Genomic DNA, 8,104 nt, shown 5'->3' with positions numbered 1-8,104 from the left:
CATCATCATCATCATCTGCCCCAGCACATCATCATCATCATCATCTGGCCCAGCACATCATCATCATCATCATCTGGCCCAGCACATCATCATCATCATCTGCCCCAGCACATCATCATCATCATCATCTGGCCCAGCACATCATCATCATCATCATCATCTGGCCCAGCACATCATCATCATCATCTGCCCCAGCACATCATCATCATCTGCCCCAGCACATCATCATCATCATCATCTGCCCCAGCACATCATCATCATCATCATCATCTGCCCCAGCACATCATCATCATCATCTGCCCCAGCACATCATCATCATCATCTGCCCCAGCACATCATCATCATCATCTGCCCCAGCACATCATCATCATCATCTGCCCCAGCACATCATCATCTGCCCCAGCACAGCACCATCATCATCTGCCCCAGCACAGCACCATCATCATTATCATCTGCCCCAGCACAGCACCATCATCATCATCATCTGACCCAAGACAGCACCATCTTCATCATTTGTCCCAGCACGGCACCATCATCATCATCTGCCCCAGCACGGCACCATCATCATCATCATCATCATCTGCCCCAGCACAGCTCCATCTGCCCCACTCGACACTGCACCCATAACACTCCATGGATGACAAAAGTACTTACCTCCGAGAAGTAGCTGCTTGCTGTAGATCTTCCACTAGAAAGGCGCTTGTACTGCCGATGATGCCGCTTTCCGAGTTTACTGGCAACAAAAGCCACATCGCCCTTACTTAAAATGGTGCCAGCCAGCGCCGCCTTGTATTGCGTCATTTCCGGTTTGGAAATAACGCGATACTACAGCCCAGCGGCCCCTATTGCCTTCTGGGATTGCTAAAAATCATGTCCCAGGAGGCATAGCGGATGGGCAATAACGCAGCTGGAAACAGGAAGCACACAAAACAATTGACAATAAAACCGTGAGTTTAAAAAAAATAATTTTTTTTTTATATATATATATATATATATATACCAAATGTGTTTAAGGGGGCAGAGAAGCAGGGTATGCAGAGGACTTAAAAAAAGAGGGTGGAGCTCCATTTTAATAGGTGGATTCGGAAGGGCCCAAGAAAATATATACCCAGGATCCAATCAATATTAAAGACAGCCCTGGCTGGAATTCAATAAATGAAAGGGGCGGGGTCAGTGACAGTCAGGCTGGGGAGGAAAGGGCAAGATAACGCTGACTGCCCCCCCCACCCCGGCCAGGAAATGAGCCGGACTCTCTCTGATTTGCTGCAACTTCTAATGCACATGGTGAGAAGCTCACAGTGTGCGGTGAGATCAGAGGAAGCCATTTCAGTCCAGGAGAGGAACCGATACAACTGGAGAAGAGCGGAATGGAGGGGGATTAGAACCCCTGTCGGGTTGTGATCACTGCATCTTTTAGGGTGTGCCCCCAAATATATTGTTTGTCTATTGTATGGATTCTGACCAAATCCTTTTGGGTGACCTCTAGTTCTCCCATATAGAGGAGTGTATTGCTCCCATGGTTTAGAGAAGCAGGATTTCCCAGCTTATGGATAGTGTAGGACCCACTAATCATGGGGTACTTTGTCACAGTAAATGGGCTTAAAGTGGGGTTCCACTGTCTCCAACATTTTTTTTTTTTTTTGCAAAATCACGATTAACATGGTCAATTATATCACTCACTTGTTCTGTTTCAAAATACTTTGTCTGTCCGTTTTTTACACATGATGTAACTTATAAAAAGTCATGCTGCCCGTTGTCATCTTGCCTGTGGGCATGTGAAGCCCACAGGCATCCTCTTCCGGGATACGGTGCTGCTGATGGACCAGCATGCACCGCCCCCGTTCGAGCGCCAATCTCACGCATGCGCAGTAACGCCGCCATCAACCCCACAGGTTCTCATCACAACGGGCGTCGTCGTAGGAAGTCCCGCCCCGTTGTGATGGCAACAAAGATAAACAAGGTCAAAATCAGCTAGAGCGGAGAATCAGAGGAGAGAGCGGCGCTGGAGTTAGAGGAAAGGTAAATATTAAAAGAACTTTTACCTTACAGCAAAAAATATTATAAAGATAAATTAAACTTAAAATATATAAATTAAAAATAATAATAATTTAAGTTTAATTAATCTTTATAATATTTTTTGCTGTAAGGTAAAAGATCTTTAATACTTACCTTTCCTCTAACTCCAGCGCCGCTCTCTCCTCTATGATTCTCCGCTCTGGCTGGTTTTGACCGTGTGTGTGTGTGTGTGTGTGTGTGTGTGTGTGTGTGTGTGTGTGTGTGTGTGTGTGTGTGTGTGTGTGTGTGTGTGTGTGTGTGTGTGTGTGTGTGTATATATATATATATATTTTTTTTTTTTTTTTATTTATTTACTTGGTATTTATATTGGCATACATTTTTTTTAACTACAAAGAGAGAAAAATTTGATTATATTATATTTTTTTTTTCCCACACACACTCAAAGAAAAACAAAAGACAGCAACAGTATTAAAATAGAAGAATTTTATTTAATTTTAAATAATTTTATTAAACATTTTATTCAAAGACAAATCTACAAAAAAAATAAAAAAATAAAATAAATACACACACACACACACACACACACACACACACACACACACACACACACTACTATTCAAAACTAAAAAGAAAAAAAAAAATTCTATTTAGACCCTAATTTGAGAGAAAGAGAGAAATAGTGAAGAGAAAAGAGCGAGCGAGAGGAACGAGAGAGAGAGAGAGAGCGCGAGAGAGAGAGCGAAACGAGCGAGCGCGAGAGAAAAGAGCGAGAGCAAGAGCGAAAAAGAGAAAAAAGAGCGAGAGCAAGAGCGAAAAAGAGAAAAAAGAGCGAGAGCAAGAGCGAAAAAGAGAAAAAAGAGCGAGAGCAAGGAGCGAAAAAGAAAAAAGAGCGAGAGCAAGAGCGAAAAAGAGAAAAAAAGAGCGAGAGCAAGAGCGAAAAAGAGAAAAAAGAGCGAGAGCAAGAGCGAAAAAGAGAAAAGAGCGAGAAAAAGAGCGAAAAAGAGCGAGAGCGAGAAAAAGAGCAAAGAGCGAGAAAAAGAGCAAAGAGCGAGAAAAAGAGCAAAGAGCGAGAGCAGAGAGAGAGCGAGAGAGAGCGAGAGAAAAGAGCGAGAGAGAGCGAAAAGAGCGAGAGCGAAAGAGAGCGTAAAGAGCGAGAGCGAAAGAGAGAAAAGAGCGAGAGAGAGCGCAAAGAGCAAGAGCGAGCAAAGAGCGCGAGAGCAAAGAGCGCGAGAGCAAAGAGCGCAAGAGCAAAGAGCGCGAGAGCAACAGAAGAGTGAGCGAGTGAAGAGTGAGCGAGAAACAGAGAAGAGAGAGCCAGTGAAGAGCGAGTGAGAAACAGAAGAACGAGCAAAGAGCGAGCGAGAGAAGAGTCAGTGAGAAACAGAGAAGAGTGAAGAGTCAGCGAGTGAAGAGTCAGCGAGTAACAGAGAAGAGCGAGTGAAGAGTCAGCGAGTAACAGAGAAGAGCGAGCGACAGAAGAGCGTGCGAGTGAAGAGCGAACATAGAGTCAGCGAGAAACAGAGAAGAGTGAGCGAATGAAGAGTGAGCGAGAAACAGAGAAAAGTGAGCGAGCGAGAAGAGCGAGCGAGGAGAAGAGAAGAGCGAGAGAGAAAAAGAGACACACAACTCCGCCCCCCCCCCCCCCCCCCCCCAAAATAAAAATAAAAAATTAGGATACAGAATTAATAAATCAAACCAATGTATTAAACTTGAATTTTTCAGGCATGGTTTTGAAATAAATCAAATCCACTTGTCTCTTCAAATCTATGGAATAAAAATAAATAAATAATGCATTAATAAATATAATAAAAACATTAGATAAATAAATTTAACCAAAAAAAAAAATTAATACACACACACATATCTTTTTTGTAAATTGCATTAATCAGATTTTAAGATAATGTCACAGTTTATTTAATTGCACTGAAAGTTTAACATACCTGCAATAAAAGATGTCGATGAAAGTCAATCAATCGCTTTGGACAGATGGAATTTGGATCTACGAAAAACAATAAAAAAAAAAAAAGTTATCGTTATATATTTGGAAAGGAGTGGAGGTTGCTTAAGACCCCTTTCACACCACACCGCTGATAGCGTCGGCGGTAAAACGCCGCTATTTTTAGCGGCGTTTTAACGCCAGATTTGCGGCGCATTTCAGCCGCTAGCGGGGCGCTTTTACCCCCCCCGCTAGCGGCCGCGAAAGGGTTAAAACCGCCGGCAATAGCGGCGTTTTGCCGGCGGCATTACAGCGCTGCCCCATTGATTTGAATGGGGAGCAGCGGTGGAGAAGCAGTAAACACACCGCTCCTTCACTGCTCCAAAGAAGCTGCTGGCAGGACTTTTTTCTGACGTCCTGCCAGCGCACCGCTGTAGTGTGAAAGCCCTCGGGGCTTTCACACTACACACAATGGTGCAGCTTCTTTAGGGCGGATTGCAGGCGCTATTTCTAACGCTATAGCGCCTGCAAAACGCCCTGGTGTGAAAGGGGTCTAAGTGTTATGAATAGAAGTATAGATGAGGTTGGTGGATAAAGTAAGGACGAATAGGAGGGAGGGAGGACAAGGACTGAGGAATGAGGAGGAGGAGGGAGGACAAGGACTGAGGAATTAGGAGTGAGGAATGAGGACAAGGACTGAGGAATTAGGAGTGAGGAATGAGGACAAGGACTGAGGAATTAGGAGGAATGAGGACAAGGACTGAGGAATTAGGAGGAATGAGGACAAGGACTGAGGAGGAAGGAATGAGGACAAGGAGTGAGGAGGAAGGAATGAGGACAAGGAGTGAGGAGTGAGGAATGAGGACAAGGAGTGAGGACTGACAAGGACAGAGGAATGACGACAAGGACAGAGGAGTGAGGAATGACAAGGACAGAGACAGAGGAATGACGACAAGGACAGAGGAGTGACGACAAGGACAGAGGAGTGACGACAAGGACAGAGGAGTGACGACAAGGACAGAGGACTGACGAATGAGGAATGACAAGAACTGAGGAGTGAGGACTGAGGAGTGAGGATAAGGACTGAGGACAAGGACTGAGGAGTGAGGAGTGAGGAGGGAGGTGTAGTAGTAAGTAGTTGTTGGCTTAGTAAAACAGGAGCAGGGAGGAAGACAGAGCAGGACGGAGGAGTGAGGACAGGAGAAACTACAGGACAAAATGGTGGAGAGGAGAGGATGAAAAAATAAAAAACACACCACCACAACCTCCCCCCAATAGTTTTTGTAGACATACCAGGGTATAGAGAGTAAAGATGGAATTATAACAATTATAGAAAAAATATTCAGGACGGTCAGAACAAAATATATCACTACAAAAAAAAAAATTAAGAAAAAATAATAAACACATTATAATTGCATATATTTTTAGAACAGTCAATTGCATTGCAAAGACATACTACATATACAAGCAGAAAAAAAAATTCAAAACAGGACATCTATTAATCAAAGAAAAGAGAAAATACATGCTAACACACAGCAGAAAGAAATGGAAGACAAAAAAAAAATGACATTACAAATAAAGAAGGAACAATCCAAATGAAACCTATACACACAGTGAGCACATTTAGACCTACATTTCATTATTACAAACACTTACCTGTTCTGGGTAAATCTTCTAGGTGAATTAGCTGCTTGAATCCCGACTGATCTTCTCTCCTATCTGGTCAGATGCTCTCCCCAGGACATCCACGTGTGTTCTGGCAATAAAGGCTTTGTTCCCTTCTTAAAAATGGCGCTGCTGTCTGCCTCAAATCGGGTCATTTCCTGCCTGCAAATCTCGTGTGTTTTCAGCACAGTCCAGCCCACAGACTCATGGGAAACGATGACACTCATTTCCCATGAAGCACTGCAGCTAAGGAAGAGAAAAACACCACCGCGGAGGAGGAACAAGGCAGATTAGGTCTTCTGCATAGCAACAGGGTGTTCCAGGTAAGTGAAAATTTTTTTTTTTACAGAATGATTTTTAGGACATTAAAAGGGAGAGGATAAGGTGAAAAGTGTTTTCAGGGTGGCCCTCCACTTTAATTTTGCAAAAGCAGATATTCCAGACAAAGCTAAAGCATGCTCACGGACCCTTCGCATAAGTAGACTGGCGGTCATAAAACATCCAAGAAGGGGGTCAAATAAAAGGAAACTAACGATTTCCAGAGGAGGAAAAACATTTAACAAACATTGCTGTAGTGGCAACTATTACCACGGGTAATGGCATAGAATAGAGTTCCACTGGATAAATTTTACACATATAGAAGAGAGAAAGAAAGGGGAAGAAAGAAAGAAACAAGGAGAGAGGGAAGAAGGAAAATAAGAGTAGAGACACAAAATGGGAAAGGAAGCAAAGAAAAAAGGGGGGGGGGTATGGTCGGAAGGCCCGGAGGAACCCCAGACCCCAAACTGACGCTCAGTATAGGCTAGGGGGCCATAAGACGAGTATCAAAGTCCTTCGGTAGAAAATGGTCCACCCAAGGTTGCCATGTTCTATTAAATAACGGGATTCTATCTAGCACAACTGCTTCTATCTTAGCATGTATCATTGCCTGTGTGATTCTATGTTTAGTTTCAATTATATTCAGGGGTGGTGTCCTCCAGGCTCTCGCAATCGTTTGTTTATCTGCAGTTGTTACTTGAAGGAAAAGTCGATTTTGGGCTTTATTAAGATCTTGGGGTAAACAGTTCAGCAAGGCTATTGCTGGGTCAGGAGTTATGGGATATTGCAACAGTTTAGTCAGCAAATGGAAGACCGAGGACCAGAAATTTGTCACGATGGGACAAGTCCACCAAATGTGTAGATGGGTGCCCCGATCTTTACAACCTCTGAAACAATCGGGTGGATAGTTAGGTACAAATTTGGAGATTCTAGAGGGGACCAGATACCACCGCATCAGGACCTTATAATTCGCTTCAGACGCCACAACATTTTGTGATGAATTTTTGGTATTGGTCCATATATCGGTCCATGACTCTGCATTAAGGTTAAGTGATAAATCTGTGGTCCATGCGGTAGCATAAGGCGGGAGATCCTCAGAGATATTGGAGAGGCAAGAATATAGACATGAGATAATGCCCGGGGCATGTGGATCAGAGGAGCATATGGATTCAAATTGGGACATGGAATTAAGATTAGAGTTAAAGTTAATATGTGCTCGGAAAAAGTGTACTATCTGCAGGTAGTGAAAACATTCTCCGGGGGGCAGGTGGGCCTGTGTCTGTAGGTCGGAAAATGTTGCAATGGATCCTCTCGAGGAAAAGTCACAAACTCTGGTAAGGCCTGCTCGGGACCAGGCCGAAAAAGTGCCCGGCTCCGCGCAGGCCGGATAGAAATTCGGGTGACCCATAAACGAGAGCAAGGGGAGATGTGGGGACAGTAGTTTAAAGGGAGTACGTACCTTGTGCCAAATTTTAAGGGAGTGACTCGTAACAGGGTTAGTAAGTGACCTACATGCCTGTGGGGGGAGCCAAAGTAAATTGGAAACAGAGACAGGGTGAGCCTCCACTGCTTCCAGACTGACCCACAGTGGGATTTCAGACACAGCGTGGTATAGGGTCAATTGTGATAGCTGAGCTGCATAATAGTAGTTCTTAAAATGCGGAATTCCCAGGCCCCCATGAAGTTTATGTCGAAAAAGAACAGCCTTAGAAACCCTGGGTCTGATATTACCCCAAATATATTTGAAGGTTCGACTTTGGATAGCTTTATGAAAGTATGATGGAACCATGACCGGGAGCACCCTATATAAATATAATAACTTGGGTAACAGAGACATTTTAACAGCCGCAATGCGTCCAAGCCAAGAGACACATAGAGGTTGCCAGGAATTAAGGAGGGATGATAATTTACGAAGCATGGGTAAATAATTAATTTGGTACAGGTGGGCTGGGTCACTGGTCAATTTAACACCTAAATAGGGAATGTAGGATGTGGACCACTGAAACAAATAATTCATACGTAAACCTTGAAGTGTCTCTGTAGGGAGGGACACTGCAAGGGCTTTAGACTTAGCCTGATTCACCTCGAGGCCTGAGATTTGTGCAAATGAGTCAAGGAGTTTAAACAGGTTAGGTAAAGTAGTATGGGGTGAAGTTATAAATAATAGGG

The 8,104-nt window shown here is 43.8% G+C and overlaps 1 long non-coding RNA gene across 2 annotated transcripts; it reads right to left on the bottom strand.

Moving 5' to 3' along the window:
• Positions 1-3,669: 3,669 nt before the first annotated feature.
• On the bottom strand, positions 3,670-6,030 carry LOC143976172 (uncharacterized). 2 transcript variants are annotated; one of them, XR_013272540.1, is made up of 4 exons: positions 5,609-6,030; positions 5,246-5,321; positions 3,957-4,015; positions 3,670-3,780 (listed from the first exon to the last, which is right to left on the bottom strand). It is a non-coding gene; the product is annotated as an uncharacterized LOC143976172 (long non-coding RNA). The 2 variants fall into 2 exon arrangements; XR_013272539.1 differs by lacking the exon at positions 5,246-5,321.
• Between the last annotated feature and the right edge of the window lie 2,074 nt (positions 6,031-8,104).

The sequence above is a fragment of the Lithobates pipiens genome, unplaced genomic scaffold (assembly GCF_037356315.1).
Source record: "Lithobates pipiens isolate NorthernLeopardFrog02 unplaced genomic scaffold, aLitPip1_a1.2 Scaffold_13, whole genome shotgun sequence".
In the NCBI taxonomy this organism is placed as follows: Eukaryota; Metazoa; Chordata; class Amphibia; order Anura; family Ranidae; genus Lithobates; species Lithobates pipiens.
The sequence above is the reverse complement of the archived record's forward strand: the minus strand, read 5'-3'. Positions and strand labels throughout refer to the sequence as shown.